Consider the following 18288-nt stretch of genomic DNA (forward strand, 5'->3'; position numbering starts at 1 on the left):
AGCTGGGATCCAGGAGCACATGAGTTTCTCTTGCAGAACCAGTTGTCCTCATCCCAGGCAACTTTGGTTTCCACTGGTAGGGAAGATCCTTTTTCCTGTCAGAAGACAGAACATCAGACTGCATCATTTGCATAGCAGAATGCAATCCTGATTAGAAATAGCCACAAAGTTCCAATTAATGAACAGCTAAAAATTACTTTAAAGAGGTCTTTAATATTTCTTTTTTTTAACCTCCTCTGGTCCCATTGAAATGTAATACAAGAAAAAACAGTGTTAAACTTCTGGGGTGTTTGAATTCACTTTAATTCTCAAATACGTCCCAGACTTTTAAGAATAAGGGTTGTTGCCTAATGTTCATCCCAATGGTACCTTTCAGGCCATCCTGCAAACTGCAAGGCTCCATTAAGGAGAAGGCTACATCAACAGCCCTTCTGTTGTATGGCTGCTTTGTCCAAGAAGTGTAGCCATGGTGTTCCTGGGATCCAGAGCAGAGGGGTGGGAGGGCAGGAGCTACCTGGTGGGAGCTTCACAGGATCTCCATTGGCATGGGTGGAGCCTGGAACCACAGTGAAACAAAGGAGGGGTTTTGGTAACAAAACTGACCTTTATGAATACTGCTGGCATCATAAATATGTCTGCAGACCCTCACAAGATGTCTGTTGGCAAGGAGGAAGGAGCAGGACATATACACATACATATACAGGGCACATCAGGAGACATGGGGACTTTTAAGCACCTGTTTTTAAATATTTCAAACCATGTTCTTTTCAATTCAACTTCAGGCAGGCCTCCAGTGTGTTCCTGGCACCTGCACACTGGCTTCTCAGGGTTTAGTCCTGTAATCTGCATCCATCCTTCTCTCTCCTATTTGATCAACAAGTTTGTAAAATGCTGATTCTGCAGGGATTTTTCCATTTTTCTCTGAAATGAAACTGTCACATGGAAAGGAGAACTCATCTGTTGTACTAATGTGTGAGATAAAAAGGATGCAGGTTGCAGAACAGAAAAAATAGTAATAAAAACAAAAAGACATCAAGACCATCTTTAAAACAGAAACAAGAGGTATTGAATAGGGAAGAGCTAAGTACCTTGTTTATATACATCTCAAGTACTTTTTGTTTGTGGAATAAAAAAGAAAAAAGATATCTGGATGTTCATACTCACATGGACACATTACAGGATCATTACACTTGTAGACTTTCTGTCTTCCCCAGTCCATTAACATCCCATCCCCACACCTCAAGCAAGATTTCCCTGGAGATGTCACCTTCTTTCATCACATCTAATATCTAATAAAGACATTAGAGAATTTAATAACAGACTGCACAGGGAGATTTCTGTTCAAACAGCCAAGGTTGCAGCTGATGAGTTTCTACTACAGATGCTGAAGAAGAGTAACCAGGAAATCCCAGGGTGTTTGGTTTTGGAGAACCCAAAATTGTACAAAACAAGACATAAAAATCTTGTCCAGCCTTTCCAGCTTCACCTGATCAAGTCCAGCTCCCTGTCACTTGGTTCTATAAATTTACAAAATTCTTTGAAGGGGGACTGCCTTCTCCAAAGGATCCTGAGACAACACAGCAAGTGAAAAAGAAAAAGTGGTCAAAGTGAATTTGGACCCATATTAATCACACTTGCTGAATTTAACAGAGTATTCCTGAATTTCTTAAAAAAATCTGTTGCCCTACTTGAGAAACCAGCTCCTTATTGGTCTCCTGCTGGAATAAATACTTTCATGAAGAGCATAGTGTTTTATGGCTCCTCTCTCCCAGCCCTAATACATTTTCCACAGCCAAAATTTTCAGGAAGGACTATTGGGTTTGAGTACCAGGTCAATAACTTAGGAAGCTAATGTTTTGGGGTTTTTTTATCTGGAGGTGAGCAAGCATTGTCACAGCAGTGGTCTTGTATAAAACCACCTCAAAAATTCCAGAAAAACTGGGAAATGAAGGTTGCAAAAATACCACATCATTTCTAAAAATTGTGGCAAGCTAAAATAAAGCATACTAACCTGACAGCTGGGTGTTGAGGTTCTGTATGGCTTATTCATGCAGTGCCTGCCAAGTCCTTTGTCATTCATCTTTTACAAATCTATGTTCACATATTCATTCTGCAGATGTGTACTGGAATGTTTTTCTATAAATGCTTTTGCTGCTGGAGATGGGCAATTGGCTTCATGATTCTCCTCAGGTGTGTGTTTAAATGGAGAAGGGAACAAGCCAAGTATAGACAGATGTCTGGTTACAAACATTATATATGTACTATGAGGTAAATGAGAAATGGACAATGTTTATTTGCTGAGAGACGAGCCAGACAACCAGGGGCAATGTCCTTAAGAGTTAAGCTCCTAGTTTTGCCACTGGACTGCTGAGGAGGACAGATATGCAAGGTATTGGTGTTAGCTGCACCAAGGTTATTTTTGAGTAAAGAACTCAGGACCCTTTCACTCCCCCTTTCTCACTAAATCTGTGAATTCAGTTTGTACTACACTAAAAAAAAATCTCAACTTTTTCTTTTCAACTATTTAATGTAAATTGCCAGATTTTTTTATGCTTCAGGAGATTCCTTCCAAAGTGGAGTAGGGTTGGTATTAATTTCTGGGCTTTCTCCCAGAAATATCTCTATTTTTCTTGTTCCCTCACAGGCTCAGTGATTCCCTCATTCTGGGTTCCTCATGCTTGGTGTCCTCATCCTGCTTCTGGAGATCTCTCAGACCTGGTGCATCACGCATTTGTGCGTCACCCACTTCTGCCACCCCAGGGAGTCCTCCCCGCTTTGCTGCCAGAGCAGTGAGCCATGGGGAAGAAGAAGTTTGTAAAGTCCAGAAATAGTCTTCAGGACAAGAAAGGAAATGCTGAGTGTTGGTTATTTGGCAAAGGCTGCGTGTCTGCTGCTGTTGTGGAAAATGCCTGGGAGGCACAATTAACCATTGCTCATTGCTATGGGCTGGCTTGTGTCCACACCACTAAGGACCAGCGCTCTCTGAAGGGCAGTGGTTACCCTCATGCTGTGCAGGCCTTGGCCTGGGTCTCCTCTGAGCTGACTGCAGAGCCCACAGACCCCAGGTCAATAATTATTGCATTGGGCACTTTTTTTACATTTGAAATTCTCTAAGTGGTGAAAGGACTGGGTGGCAGCCTGCCAGCATGATGGTTTTCAGCAGGATCTGGAGGCATTTTGGGTTCTACAGCACTGACTGCATGGAAGACAGTGGGCATGAGATCTCCTGGGATAGTGGAGGACCTCCAGGGTAGAGTCTGGTCCAGCTGATGCCAGGCTTCTCTGTGCAACCCTGAAAAAAAGCTCTGTCAGTTGTATCGAGGTTTCTCCTTGGGAGAAACCAGTTGGTTTGCTCTGGAGCAGAGACAGGAGGGAGCTCATATGCATGCCACAGAGACAGCCAGTGAGCAGAGCCCAGTGGGAACAGAGGCAGCCAAATTGGCTGTGCAGACAAAAGGTGCTCTCATACCCACCGTGGTCTCACCCAGTGAGATGTTAAACACAGAACAAGCAATGCAATTTTTCCTGACCATCACCTGCAGGATTGGCAGCGGGACTCTTGCCGGTCACTGTCACAGCCATCAGTCTGGAGGTGACTCTGGCATGTGCTTCCTCAGCCACCATGAACCCCTCAAGCTTTGTCAGATGAGTACAATCTTCATGCCTTGGCTCTGCAATTTTTAAAGGTCAGTGTGACTAAACAACGATTCTTCTTTATCCCTTTCAATTAGCCTTTGGGTTTGGGCCTGTATAGGAGTTTAAGCTCAGTCATGACCTTAAGATGTTAAGATACATGAAACACCTCAACACAAATTAAACAGCACAAAACTGGTGGGTTTCACTATCCCCCATATCCCATTTACAGTCCACATTTGCTGTTGTGATGATATTCTCTACCATACACAGTCTATTCACAGCACTACACGAACATGTTTACCTTAAAATATAAATGTAATTATAAAGGTATAATTACAGATATGCTTGTGCGTTTCTGAGCCACCTCAAATTACAGTTTCAAATTATAACAATAAAAAAGGATCAAATTAGTGACCTTGATTAATTTCATTAGAGTGGAGTGAGCGCCACTCAGCACAGGGTAAGCTTACGCTGCCTGACCTCATTTCATCCAGCCTCTTCCCTGCAACACAAGAGCTCCTGGTGGCACATCAGGTGAGTGGTTCCTCCCAAAGACAGTTGCTAAGCAATCAGCTGCAGGGTTATAAATGTCGAGTGCTTGATATACAGCACATGGGGGTAGAGATTAATTTTATTTTTTTGTCTTTCCAGGTATTAAGGGAACCAGGGTGGTTCACCTGAACTGCACTGAAGGAGTTTGGAATAAGAAATCAACCCAGATTTAAGGCAGCCTTCAGTGTTTGTGTACAAATTGAACTGATTTATCATGCGTGCTATATGCCAAGTTGCAAAACCTTGCTATATTAGTGATTTAAAAAGAGGAACAATTTGATTTGTCATTACTAATAGGGATGTAACTAAATTAGTCTCCCACAGACTTCATGCTGATGAGGTCTTGCTTAGATTTCCCTTTGCAGATTTACATCCTCACTAGCTAGTTTTAATCACAGCTGAGAAACGTATCATATGAGTAATACTATTATGAAATACTGAAGTATTTTCAGAGGGGTTTAGAAACCCAAGAAAATCACGGAAGTCAAAATCAAAGGTAAGCTTTAACATTCAGCCCTATGTTGTACATTTGATTAAATATTAATTCACAGCAATGTGTTGCGTACTTACAACCAAGCTCTCTTGACCCATTTGAAATGCACAGTCACGTATATAAACTTGGCATTTGAAAAAGGACAGGTCAATGCTGTAGATCCCACTTAAATATTTTCTACAGTTCTTGCTTAATTAGTGGTCTAACCCCACTCATATAAGTTGTTGACTTGCTCGCAGTTGTGGAATTAGGAAGATATTGCTGTAAGATAGATATGCAGACTTTGAAAAATTATAGTCTCTCTCTTCAATACTTTTTCAGTTTTTAAGGGTTTTTTTAGGGGTTTTTTGGTTGGGTTGTTTTTTTTTTCCATTGGTGTGGTTTGGATTTTTGTTTTTGCTTTTTTTTTTTTTTTTGGGGGGTGGGCATGTTTTGTTTCTTTAGCAAAACAACAAGAGATGAAAGGAACACAACCAAATCCTGGTTTAGTCAAAGAATTTGATTTCTCCTACCAACAACAGAAATCATGTTTGGATAGAAACATTAGGAATTGGGCTGCTTTCTGGTTAAAAAGAGGTGGGAAAAGCCACTGGGTAACTTTCTGAACTACTTAGTGGCATACAATGTGAGCAAAGAATCAGGAGGCTCATTGTGCAAGCTGGGAAGCTGAAACATCAGACTACAGCAAGACACTTCAACATTTGTCTTCACCAGTGAAGCTGGGAGTAGACAGTGCAGGTTAGCAGAGAGCTGCCTCTGCCTCTGCCCTACAGCTTCTCAGAGTGGTCATTACAGCCTTGACCATGGCCAAAACACCCACAACTATCAGGGAGCAATTTGCTACTGTCAGCTCTTGCTTTGACCACCCAACAAATGCAGAACTGGGATGGAGTCACCTTTTTTTCCCCATCCACAGTCATTCCTCAGTGCCAACCTCTTGTACTGAAATTTCTTGAAAGTTTTTGCTTGTGCGAAACTGTTAATAGCATTTCATTTGGTATCAAAGCTTTGATCTCCCCACTTAAATACCACATTAATGCAGAGCTCCCCTGGGTGGTTGAGTTCACAGTATTAGTTAACCTCTTCTGCTGGAAGTCTCAAATATGATTTAGAAATAATTCTGTGCATTGTGACAGAAACGAAAACTCATCCTTAATTAAAAGTATAAATAAAAGGAATTTCTATTCTTAGACTAACTCAAATTCAGATAGTAGTTGTGTTCTGCTTTTTCACTGCATTAAAGGAAAATTCAAATTCTGCATGCTCAGCCTACAAGTCTAACTTCTGGTCAGAAAGCAGAACATTTTCCTGAATACCATAAGGCACCTGTGAGCAATAAGCTAACTAAATCCTCAAAACATTTAGATTTTGATCCTTCTTTTGGGAATAGAAACTGGGCTGCAGATTTTGGGAACACCCAAGTTTCATTACCACTGTTAACTTGTAAATGTTTTAGTGCTATTTAAAACCCCTTTAAGAAGCCCTTCAGGGTGTTGTTGATTTGATCCACAAAGGGATCAAGCTCAAATTTTGCAAGGAGCCTCTCAGTCACGACCCACAGATTTCTGACTTCTTATTGAGAAGGTGCTTGTGGGTGCCTGACCACATAAATGCTGATGGAGCAGAGCTGTTTGCAGCCTGAGTTTCCACCTTCTCTTCTCAGTAGCTGTTGGGTGTTCTCAAGCAAAAAAACAGGTTTAATGGGGACTTTACACAGCAGAGCCAGAAGGCTGCTTTTTGTGGCCAGTATCAGTCACTTCATTGCAGGATTAAGCCTGCACTTATGGGTGGGAGGAGTTGTTTATCTAATTACATTTTTGTGTTGTATTTCCAGGCTCTGACCTGTAACCAGTCAATTGAGTGCTGCAATCACTTAAGACCTGTGCTCATCTTTCTGCCCCTGTGATTCTTGCCAGCCTGGTCCCGGGCAGGACCAAGGCTGCTGTGGAGGCTGCAGCATCAATCCTGCAATCAATCACTCTGTCCATAGGCTGGCAGAGCCCAGAGCCCACATCTTGTTTTGGATTACTTCTGCAGGTGCTGGATCATTGTATGAAAGCAAGAGCATCACCACTTGCACATCCAGCATTGTCCTACCACCGTGCTGCTAAGGTAGACTGAATCTCAAGTTAATTCCGCTACCGATGTTCCCTTACAATCTCAAGAGAAAAACAAACCCTGTTTCGAGTGGACAGGGCTGCCACCTGGAGGCACCCCAGTTTTCCTACATAGTCCGTGGAGAGAGGGAAGCATCTGTGAGAGGTGACTGCAGCTCCAGAGATGTCTGGAGCTCCCGTGGGACATTTATGCAGCCACGTTTTGCAGCGGGGAGACGTCAATTTTGGCACCACAGTTAAGCAGAGGCTCTATGCTAGAGGCCTCTCTGGGGTTAAGGATTTAATCAGGAAGCACAGTGGTTATTTGCTCCTAAACTCAGCCACAGCACTCTCAGGGGTTTTCTCTCCAAGGCCCATGTTCAGGCAGGACCCAAACTCCCACCTCCCCATTGACGTAAAACATAAATAAACAAGGACCTAAAGCACTTCCATCCTCCCCAGTTACCTCAGGCATCTCACAACCCCCTCAGCCCTCCCTGATTCTCTCTGGTCAGTACCAGACTGTTTGCTTTTCCAACAGGAGTCTTGCAGAGGCAGTGCCAGGTTCCCAGAGCATGAGCAGGAGCTCACAGGGTTGCGACAGGGCTTGTGGCACCACGATGCTGCGTCAGAGCCAGCCAAAGTCAGGCGGTTTGAGCAAGAGGAAACAGCTTCAAAGACTTCAAACTTCTGCAGATCTCTTGAGAAGTCAGGGGCAAGGAAGAAACGAAAATGCAACCAAGTACCCAGAAATTTACCCTGTCAGTATATAGTGACCTTCAGCCCACTCCCCTTCTCCTGCCCAGGCTGGGGGATGAGTAGTTTTGCTTTGCCCAGAGAAGTTTTTGTTGGGTTTTTTTTGGTTTTTTTTGTTTGTTTGTTTGTTTGTTTTCAGGGTGGTGGTGGGTTGTTTTTGTTGTTTTTTGTATGACATTCTGGGCAGCAAAGCAGCTGAGCAAGGAGGTGGAAGGGAGTTGTGGTAGTGCTTGCTGCTCCTGCCATCTCACCTGGTGTGCTGGCTGAGGTGTTTTCTCCATCTCTGTGACCACAGCTGTGTCCTGGTCCTTTGGCAACACCTGGAAGTGCCATTCAGCAGCAGTAAAGAAAGGGGGAAGGAAAGGAAGGAGCCTCGCAGGAGAGCACATGAGGTCTGTGACAGGAATGAGAAATTCTTCAAATATTCATGTCCCACTAGAAAGTCACCACCAGCCTCTGCCATTCCAGGGCATCACTGGGAAATGTAGCCGAGCATCTGCCTCCATCAAAGGCTGTTCTCACAGAAATGCAGCTCTGAGGGGTTTTCTTTTTCCTAAATAGCTGATGTAGGAAAAAGGCCAGCGTGACTGTGGGAGTTCTAGGGTCCATGCAAACATCACCATTTTGGCACCAAATTTTGTTTCATGTGCAACATGGGGAACACAGAGCCTGATACTGTCACACATTTTGGGCTGTGTCTTACCACATGGGTGATATTTTGGTCACTGTCTATAAGGAGATGCTTCAAATGAGCAGAGGTGCAGCAAGCCATCATCTGGCAAGGAAATGAGTGGCCACTTCTTTGCCTAAAGAGAAGATTCATTCCTCCACCCCCAAAATACTGATGAGTACAGGGTTTTCCTCAAACCTCACAGTTAGCATGACTCTACAGGGACCCATTCCCAGAGGAAAGGCTGTTTTAACCCATCTCTTCCTAAAGCCCTCCCAGCAGGAGGCCTGGAGTAGACCCCTATTATATTAGCAAAAACAACCAACCAAAAACCCACAAAAACAAAATAAAACAAGAAAAACCCAAACCCAAACAAAAAAAGACCTTTATCCAAACCTATTTAATTTTCATCTTTCAATATAAATTATTAAGGACATGAATTTATAGGCAGACATCAAGTGAATTCATTACACTGGTTAGGTTCTCAAATCTCTTTTACTTGCCTTACCCAGAGAAAATCTTACCTTTTGTTGCCCCCACCCCTTGCCTTACTCCTAATTTTCTGTTGTTCTGGATTCTCAAACCATGTGAAATTTTTCTCTCCCTCCCAGGCTGGGTGTCGTCAGTTTTCCAAGGCTTCTGCTTCTTGTGCTCTGACCTTTCATGCTGAAAAATTAATGTGGAGATCAAGAGCTGAACTCAAACCAATGAAAATTGTGGGGCAGTTAAGGACTCCAAACCCAAATCTTATTTGAACATTCACCCCCATGTCTCCTCCCACAGAAGCAAAAACCCAAAAACCTTCTCAGGCAAAATTGCTTCTTGACATCCCCAGTTTGTACCTCATCTGAGGAGAGTCAGGGAAGGGGTCAGTCTGACACTGGGGAACTTCAGCTGAAGTGGAGGACAACAATCCACAAGGTCTAACAGCCTCCCCCATCTCAGTCTCAGCTGAAGGTGCCAGCATCCCCCACTCCCTGGAAAGGAAAGGTAGGACTGTACTGCACCACAGAGCATCCACACAGCCAACAGCAAACTGCTGCCAGCAGGATTTTACCCCCTTAGGTTCATGGACTGTTAATGTACAAAACTCATTTTCTCCAGTTTGTTTGAAAACATTCAGTGCCTTTTGTTTTGTGTTCTTTTTAATTATTATTTAATGTAATTAGTGGCTCGCTCCTCACAGCTCAGATCCAGTATCTCCCTGGGCCTGGATCCCCTCCCATCACTGACAAGCACTGTCTTTGCAGTTGGGTCTTGGTGCTGAAGGAAAGGCAGTTTTAAATTCCCTTTCTACCTCTCTGAAGATGGAAGATTGTGGAGGTATAAAAACACTCAGGGATTTGAAAAGCAAGTATCAAAAGAAACCTTATTCTGAAATATATTTACTGAGTCCTTCTTTTAAAAGGAATTAAGATTTTTCTGTCCCGTAAGAGCTTTCATTCAGCACAGACTGGCAGCACATTTCCAAAGGGAAAACAGAACATAAATGGAAAAATAAATAATATTTCTCCATCCAAAACAGGCCAAAGATATGAAGTTATCCTTCATCTCATCCATGCAGTAAAGGTGGGTGCCTAACCAGTGCAGCCCAGTATGTTCAAGGGACAGTTGTGTCGCTTAACTTGGCCGATCTGGAGGTTCAGTCATTTCTCAGCAAATGCAGTCACTTCCATAAAATAATAAATAAAATAAAATAAAATAAAATAAAATAAAATAAAATAAAATAAAATAAAATAAAATAAAATTTGTCATTCTATTTCTGGAATTATGTAATACTGCCAGAACAACTGCACAGGGTTTTGTCAAGAAGCAATTCCTTCATCCTTTCAATGCCCTTTGGGGTCCCTAGGGTGATAGGGCCACATTAGGACAGAGCCTTGGGACAAAAACCCTACTGTTATTCAAAGACACTCTCTGGAATGGGGTTTTTAAGAGGCAGTTTTCCACCATTTTTAGCTTAGTCATATCCACAGGTGTTAGGAAATGCTGTGAAACTGTCCTCCAGAGGTTGCTGCCAGTGTAGGCCATGCTCAGAGCCCTCACTGCAGACGTCCCTCTCCTTTGCCTTGCAGAGGGTGGGCTCCCTGCTCTTGGTTTTGATAAGCAGGAGGAAGAGGGGATGCTGTCCCTGACATGAGCTGGGAAATGTGCCTGAGAAAGGGCAGCTGCACTGGCCTTCAAAGAATTTCTCTGTTTTTAAATAACACATGAAGATACTTTTTTTTTTTCCATCTCTGTCCCAATTTTCACAAGAAATCCCATTTCCATGCTAATCAGATGAGAGCTTGCAAAATATATTTCCTTCAAGATGTAGGGGAATGCATTAAGTTAACTCCAGGTGACTCTGTCAGTGACACACACTGTTTAAATCCACACAAATGAAAACCTTGCCCATGCCACAGGCAAATACTTGGCTTTTCCCATGCTGCTCACACGGAGCTGGAAATGTTCGATGAGTGAAGTCTTAGTGATGCATTTCAGCAATAATTCATATGCCATACATAATTTAGGACCTCACTGCAGTCCCCCATAACACACACTCTACAGCGTGTACACACAGGGCCAGGCCAGCTTTAAGGAGGCTCCAGGCAGAATCCACAGTAAGAAAAAGTTTGATCCATCTCCAATTTGCACCTGCCAGATCATGAAGGGAGCTAATTGGATTAAAATATTGTAATTATCATTTCATTTACATGCAGTAAAACCTTAGGGAAACATTTTAAATGGCAGAAAAAATGAGGATGCAGTCTCTGAAGTCTGCTTCTTAAAAGCCTAATGCTCTCTTGCTCCTTCATTGACTGAGACTAGACTTTTATTACCAGGAAAAGGTGAGTTTGATGAGCTGCTGGTGCAGTGCACAGACCACAAAACACTGCTTGGTTTGATCACAGTCATTTGCCAAGGCTATTTGGATGCTCTTAATATCACCAGTCCACTATGACTGTGCCCAACTCTCCCTGCTGCCCCAACTCAGGAAAAATCAGCTTTAAAACACCATAAAGACACATCCAGTTTCAGGGGTGACCGTAAGTCCAAAGGAGGAGTGGAAAGACCCTTCCTTGGGCTATAGCAGCAGCTCCCATTTCTTCTCCACAGGGAGACAGTCCTGTGTTTTGGAGCCACAAAACTGCCCCTGGAGGTGAGGGGGAAGTGAAGCAGTTTTATCCCAGAGAGGGTTAAACTAGGAGCAGCATCTGGCCCCACAGACCTGCCTCACAAGTGGGACATGTGTCCCCAGATAGGGCTGGAAAACCTTCTGACATCCCCCAGGAGGACACTGAGCAGGTCCACGGCAGCTCAGCTCTGCTGTGCCCTTGGAAGGAACAGGGAGCAGGGATGAAGTGCTGAACCTGTGCTGGTGCTGTCACCAAAGAGCAGGGAGAGTACACACACATGGTCCACAGAGTTCCAGAGCCTAATGAAACAGAGCAAGAGAAAGGTCAAAAATAACTCAAACCCTTGTCTCCTCACACCTAGTGTGCTCAATTACACTTAATTGTGTAGAGCAGTAGATTTGCTTGGCAGATTTTCAAGCCAGAACTGAGCTTTCCCCAGTCCTGCAGCTGAATACTCAGCCTGGATCAGGTGTGAAGCCGTTGTCATCTGGGTGCTCAACAGAGAGTTCGGTGCCAGAGTAAGCCTGACTAACTTCTGTATTTCTTCTGTGACAGGGATTCAGGAGTCACAGCCATGATGAGAAATAACATATCATATTACAAAGCTTTTGTTCCCACAATCACCTCAGGGTTTGCCCTGTCTCCTGTGGAGCTGACATGGAGCTACTGGTCAAGAGCAACTTCAAGCATCACTGAGCAGCCAGGCCTATGCATGTAAACTTGATGTGCTCATCAAGAGCAGAAAGATGACAACAGGAGAACAAATATTACACTGATGAGGGGGAAAAAAAAGGAAGGAAACTCCCTTTTAGGGAGTGTATTAACCCTTTAGATGAGGACAAAAGGCTTTGAGAAGTCTAGTCTGTAATTGAGGCCCTGATCATACCAGCAATGAAGCATAGGAGCACACGAGGGGAACTTTAGCAGCTGCCTCGGCACCTTGCTGTTGGCAGCCTGGAGCCAACCATGGACACACTTACCTGGTCTCAAGGTTGTGGTTTCTTTTTTGGTACAGTCTACTCAATACACAATACATGGATCTGATTTTCAAAGGGCAAGCACCCCACCCAGTCTGGAAACTGGAGACTTTGTAAGATGTGTCCCATTAGACAGGCAAAAATCAATGCCTGCTCAGTCATTAGTCATTCTGGAAACCTCCGCCTTGGTGAGTCAGCCTGACAAGCTGCAAGGGAATCCAGTTCTGGGAATATTTCCCTTTTTTGCCACCCCAAAGTTTCCAACCTGAGCTGCACAGACAGAAGCCATCCTCCCTGAGAAACTACCTGGCTGGGAACATGGAATGAAACTCATTTCTGGCCTCACCACGTCATATCTAATGCCTATAAAAAATATTTATCTGATAAGTATCTTTCTCTCCAGAAACAGAGCAAACCAGCAAATCTCACCAAAGCAAATTATTGGATGACCTTCTGCTAATGCACAAGCCCAGGGGAAAAAATAAAAGTCTGAAAAGTTGAATTTGCTGCTATCTTTTTTTGGCTGAGATACTACCAAGAAGGGCAGCACCAAAGGTAGTTGTTCAGAAACACAGCAAACACTGGATCAGAAACAGCACTGCCATTCATGCAGTGGTTCTTCAAAGCTTTAAGTCAACCATGACAGTTTTAGCCTGGATTTCTGGTCTCCACCTGGCCACCCCAGAAAATCATAATGTCTGCCCATTTCCAACAGGCACAACCTGCTATGGACTGCAACAGAGAGTTAATCAGTGTAGTTCTTGTTACTAGAACAGCCACAACTGCTGTGGGTGCATATGATACATAAAGGCACCTTTAGCTGCTCACTGTTGAATTTCCTAACCTTAGCTGGACACCATGGGAGAGCCCTTCCAGGTTTAAGCCACCAACACACCTCTGAATGCAGTCACTGCATCCTCCCAGGGCTTGGGCATTTTACATCACCAGTCAACAGGCTTTTGCCAGTCCTGTATCTGACTTGTGCTAGGAACGTATGTTTGGTGTTTCAGGTCTCTACACTAGAACAGTGGCGATATAAAACTGACTTTGCTACAAAAAACAAAGCAAGTCAATGGAAATAAAACTTTTCATCATCTAGCTGACTTGGAAATGAAACTTTCCCACCTCCTCTCCTTGGAAAGTACCAAGAAGACTCTCAGCAGGTTGCTTCCCCAGCCAGATGCATTTATATTGTCACCCATGAAGTGTGCCTTCTTCTTCTTATGGGACAAGAAAAGGAGGTGACATGAAAAGGATATTCTTTAGCATAGGAAGGAAAACACGCCAGCTAGAGCAAGACTTAACTTCTGCCTAGGGATGTCCAACTGCGAGCTGCATCAGATTCCTGCTGTTTCTAAGAGGAGACTTGCAGGAGAATGAAACAGGGACATAGATGGCCCTATCTGGTCCTCTGTGCTTTGGAAAGAACACTCACATGATGGGAGAGCTGCTGTCTGCTACGCCACAGAGGAGTTTTGCTTGTGGTGTGAACTGTCTGCCTGAGTGCTGTGGAACAGATCGCTCAAGGTTAAATTGGATTAAACTGTTACAGCTCCACTTTCCCACGTGTGGTTTAAATTTAAACTCTATAAATTTCATGGTGAGTTATTAAAACCTTCTTGGCAAGGAGAACTCATCTCATAGGAAAAAAAAATTCTCCAAGTTTGCAAACCCACAGGGAGGCTTTAAGTTAACAGTGAGATTTCCAAGTGGAGGGGAAAGAAGAGCTGAGGCATTTAATCAGTGGCATGCAGAGCCCTGCAGGCAGCCTGGCCCCACTCTGCCATGTCAGCTGCTCACCAGGTTTTCGTGGTCAGCGCCTTGGTCCCACGTGCCATGCCCAGAGGCACAGATGCTTCTGGAGCAGAAGCTGAGCCCTGCGCCGTATGGCATATTCAGAAACAGCAGGACGTTCTGGGCTGGATGCATGGAAATTTTTGTAAATACTTGTCAGCATAAATTAACAAACAAGCCTTGGGAGGCCTTGAAATGTCATTCTTCTAAGAAGTTTCATCCTGCCTGTTTCTACTGGTATCACCCAGCCATGAAGTGATCTTTTCATGGGGTGGGTGCAAAATGTCATGCTGAGTTTCAGTAGAAGCCACACAAAGATGATCACAAGTATCACACACAGGGATGTCTGCATCCCTGTGTGATGTTCTGCAGGGCTACTGCTCCTCTCTGGGCTGGAGACACCCTGCAAGAGGAACCTCCTCCCCTACTGCTCCCTGCACCAGGCAGACCCCTGACAAGTGCAGGAAGAGAAACAAGTGGGAAACTGTAAGTAAAAACAGCCCTAGACCAATGATTTGTGACAGAGCAGCAGAAAAGCAGAGCTCCTTCCTGCTTCCCACCCCAGGCCAGGACATTAAACAGAGCCTTGGCAAGGACAGCACTGCAGACACACTCTTGCACTCTCCAGACTCTAAATCAGAGACTAAACTGCAAATCATTCAGAGCTGGTTTCTGTTCTCAGCTGTCACAGCACTGCAGGAGCAACACCAGCCCAGGCTGCTCTGCTCCACACGCTTCCGAAACTTGCCTTGGATGTGCTGCTGTAAGTGTTCACAAGCCGCTCTGCTCCTTCCAGTGGCTGAGCGGATTTTTCAGCCTGAAGTCTCCAGCAGACTCCCACATCAGCGGAGGTGGGCAGGGTGGTCATCTCTGAGACTGTGAACTGCAAAGCTCCTGCTCTCACCCTTACCGAGCCAGCACCGGGATGAGGCAGCCACACTCGGGGCACGGCCCGGCCGTGGAAACGAGCAGCTGCTCTGGGCACCCAGTCTTGCCTGAACTGCCCCAGCTGCCCATTTCCATTTCTAGATGGCTTGAGAATAGGAAAACACTTAAATGGCCTCTATATCCAGCTGCAATTCCAAGGGGATCTGGAGGCCTGGCTTGCTGGCATTTCCATCTTGACTGGCAAACACCACTGGAGCAGCGCCGGTGCCGAGTGCCCGGGCTGAGGGGCTGTGAGGGGACCCAGGCGAGGGATGAGCTCTGGCAGCACTGGCAGCCCGGCACTGAGCCAGCTGGGCTTTCGTTTGTTTTTATTGGTGCTTTTGGTTTGTTTTTGTAAGCGGGGCTGGCGATTACCGGAGCCGCAGCGTTGCGGGGCCGTGCCCCGGCCGCCCCCGGGCCCCGCCGGCCGCGCTGCCCGGCCCGCACTGCGCCCGGCGGCCGCACGGGGTCACACCGAGACTGCGCCCGCCCCGGCCGCGCGGCCGCGCCGGGACCAGCCGTCCTCTGCGGGGACAAACCGTCCTCTGCGGGGACAAGCCATCCTCTCTGGGACGAACCATCCTCTCTGGGACAAACCATCCGCTCCGGGACGAACCATCCTCTGCGGGACAAGCCGTCCGCTCCGGGACAAGCCGTCCGCTCCGGGACAAGCCGTCCGCTCCGGGACAAACCATCCTCTCTGGGACAAACCATCCGCTCCGGGACAAGCCATCCGCTCCGGGACAAACCATCCTCTCTGGGACAAGCCGTCCGCTCCAGGACAAACCATCCTCTCTGGGACAAGCCGTCCTCTGCGGGACAAACCATCCGCGCCGGGACAAGCCGTCCTCTGCGGGACAAACCATCCGCGCCGGGACAAACCATCCTCTCTGGGACAAGCCATCCTCTCTGGGACAAGCCATCCGCGCCGGGACAAACCATCCTCTCCGGGACAAGCCATCCTCTCTGGGACGAACCATCCTCTCTGGGACAAGCCGTCCGCTCTGGGACAAGCCGTCCGCTCCGGGATAAACCGTCCTCTCTGGGACAAGCCATCCTCTGCGGGACAAGCCATCCGCTCCGGGACAAGCCATCCTCTCTGGGACCAGCCATCCTCTCTGGGACAAGCCATCTGCTCCGGGACAAGCCATCCGCTCCGGGACAAGCCGTCCGCTCCGGGACAAGCCATCCTCTCTGGGACAAACCATCCACTCCAGGACAAGCCATCCTCTCTGGGACAAGCCATCCGCTCTGGGACAACCATCCGCTCGGGGACAAACCATCCGCTCCAGGACAAACCATCCTCTCTGGGACAAACCATCCTTTCCGAGACAAGCCATCCGCTCCAGGACAAGCCATCCTCTCTGGGATAAGCCATCCTCTCTGGGACAAGCCGTCCGCTCCGGGACAAGCCATCCGCCCCAGGGAGAAACCATCCGCTCCCGGAGCTGTGCCTGGCACAGAGGACAAGCGCCTCTGCCTCCTGTCCAGAGGGCTTGGGCATAAAAACACGAATTGCTGTTCTTGCCCCAGCCGGGAGCGCTGCTCGCTCCCCGCGGGGCTCGGCGGCTTCACGCTGCAGGTCGCGGTCTCCTGTGGGCTCACAGAGCATTGAAAATCTCATTTCTCACTCGAGGCAGGAGTGCTGGGGCATCCCTCGGTGCCATCCCGGGGGATCGGTGGCTCCGAGGCGCTGGTGCCAGACCCCAGCACCGGGTGCCAGCTGCCAGCACCCGCTGGGGACAGGGACCCCGGAGGACAGCGTGATTCCTGCCACTGTGCCAGCACTTGAACCGCTTACATTTGACCCGAATATTGTGCTCTAGGTTAGCTTTAACAAAGCTCCTGCGTGACAGCAGAGCAGGGGATGGAAGGACTCGGTACTCACCCCCCAAACACAATCGGCTTCCACGCAGCTCAAGCACTTGACCTGAAGTCCAATGCTCGGCAGAGCCAGAGCCCGGTGCTGTGACAGCAGGTAGAGCAGCCTGGCTTGTGACAGTGCTGCCTGTTCCCTGTCCCGCACGGCTGGGACATTGAAGGTGGAAAAATCGTTATTTAGCAAGAAGAACTGGAAAGAACGGGTTTGCTGCATTTTAAATATGAGATGTTTGTTTTGGTGGAAGGTGACTTTAGGATGCTAGGACAGACTTTAAAAAAATACTTAAAAGCCCCAGTGAAGGAAAATAACCCAACCTTGTAGCTGTTGGATGCAATGGATGCCATGCAGGAGCAGCAGTTCATGCTCGATCAGAGCAGGGGGACAGGAGACTAACGGTGAAGGCGGGAAGGAAGGGAAATGTTTCAGCACGTGGCAGACTTGGAAGGGCTTGTGCAGAGGAGTGACGGCGGAGCAGAACCTCCGCACAGCCGGGGACAGCCAGGGGCCGCGGCGGGGACGCCGAGCGGGATGCCCAGCGCGGGCTGCGCCATGGGAGCGCACAGCGGCACCGCTGCCAATCGCTGCACACAACACTGAGCACAGACGGCTGGTGGAACAAGCAGATAAAATACGTGTTTGGAAAGAGCAAAACAATCAACAAGGGAGCTGGGAAAGCTGAGCGGCCAGGGATTTGGGTGATAGCTTGGGTGTGCTTACGAAGCCCAGGAGCCGTGGGGTAAACCTCTAAGATATTTCCCTGGGCAGCTGGGCAGAGACAGCCATTACCGAGTGCAATTAACTGCTTCATTACCACCTAAGCAAAACAAACCCATAAATCTCTGCTGCATTTACCAAAAGGAGGGACTGATACCAAGATACAAACACTGTGCTGCAGACCGCATGCATGGCCCACAGCCGCCAGCCTGACACTGGCTCTGCTGCCCAGACAGTGCCTGGAAGGAGATTTTAGATACCTCACACTATTTCAGATGTGCTGACACACACCAGTGAGCCAGCACTCAGCATCCTCATGAGCTGAGCTGCCCCACAGTGTTACAAACACCTGCTGGGATGGAGCTGTAAGCCCAAGTGGGAATAATGGATGTGAGAGCAAGAGTTTAGCCTTTTAAGGTCCACCTTAAGGTGCCTGTGCTTGATGCATCCGGCAGGTTTTAACAAGCGAAATGAAGACCAGAGACTGCCTCTAGACAAGAGCAGACTGCCAAAGGGAAAGGGAACCTACAGGGTACTGATCACTTTCAGAAGATCAGGAGAAGATATAATTTTCAAGCTGAAGCCCAGAGCCACGCCAGGCTCAGAGCCATTCTCATTTTACATGGCACAACACCCTTCTTTACAAGAGTATAGACATTTCCTACAAGCTCT

Source organism: Lonchura striata, chromosome 4 (genome assembly GCF_050655825.1).
Source record: "Lonchura striata isolate lonStrDom1 chromosome 4, ASM5065582v1, whole genome shotgun sequence".
NCBI classification, from domain to species: domain Eukaryota; kingdom Metazoa; phylum Chordata; class Aves; order Passeriformes; family Estrildidae; genus Lonchura; species Lonchura striata.